The sequence below is a fragment of the Anneissia japonica genome, unplaced genomic scaffold, assembly GCF_011630105.1.
Source record: "Anneissia japonica isolate Jap-2015-1 unplaced genomic scaffold, ASM1163010v1 scaffold288116_len470923_cov172, whole genome shotgun sequence".
Classification (NCBI taxonomy): Eukaryota; Metazoa; Echinodermata; class Crinoidea; order Comatulida; family Comatulidae; genus Anneissia; species Anneissia japonica.
Window position 1 is genome coordinate 20703 of NW_022724919.1, and position 911 is coordinate 21613.

The following is a 911-nucleotide window of genomic DNA, read 5'->3' on the forward strand; positions in this document are numbered from 1 at the left end:
GGGGGAGGAGGGAGAAAAAGCCGAACCCTCCCACCCCAACCCCCAAAAAATTCCTAAAATTATAACAAATGGAAAAAAGGAAAATTAGAATTAGAATTTAGGTCTGAAAGTGCCATTTCCGTCCATCTAGAGGTGTCATAATCATAAATTTTCTTACCTCAGCCCCATCCATGGTAGAGCTGAGGAGGTATAGTTTCCCAAACGGTGAAAGTCCCTCCTTGTTCCCCCCTCTATTTCGCTTTCCTGGATCTGCCACTGATAAATTAAGTAAATTACCTTGATCGTAAATTAGACGGTAGTATCTCCACCCTCAATAGTGTTTTCGCAATACTACTTACTCAAATTTGAAATTCAAAAAGAGGAGGAAAGAAAAATCCTCTTTACTAATTTGATAAGTACTGTACATGCAAAGAGACAAAATTAGTGACTATTTTAAGTTCATTTTATTTGTTTTTCATGGTTCCGATACGTCACAAGCTAATCAATAGATACCGGTAATAAATAAGTATTTTTGTGAATGTTAGTTTGCACGAAATATATAAGCGGGCATAATTATGATTTGAAACATTTTATGACGAGTACCGGTATTTTAGTGGCAGATTCAGCCGGCCCACCCTCCCTATTTTTAAAAAAATTTTATATGCGGAGAGAAAAGAAAAGTATAAGCCTATTCAAATTTAGTCCATTTACGACCAATCATAATCATAAATTTTCTTACCTTAGCCCCAACCATGGTGGGGCTGAGGTGGTCTACACTCTCCATCTGTAAAATCCCTCCATGAGCCCTCTATATTTCAAATTCCTGGATCCGCCACTGTATTTTGAAAATGTATTGTGGAAATAAATGTTAACTGTATTTCTTAAAACCAATTAGATGTGACTTATAAAATACTAGCTTCCGGCGGCTTCGC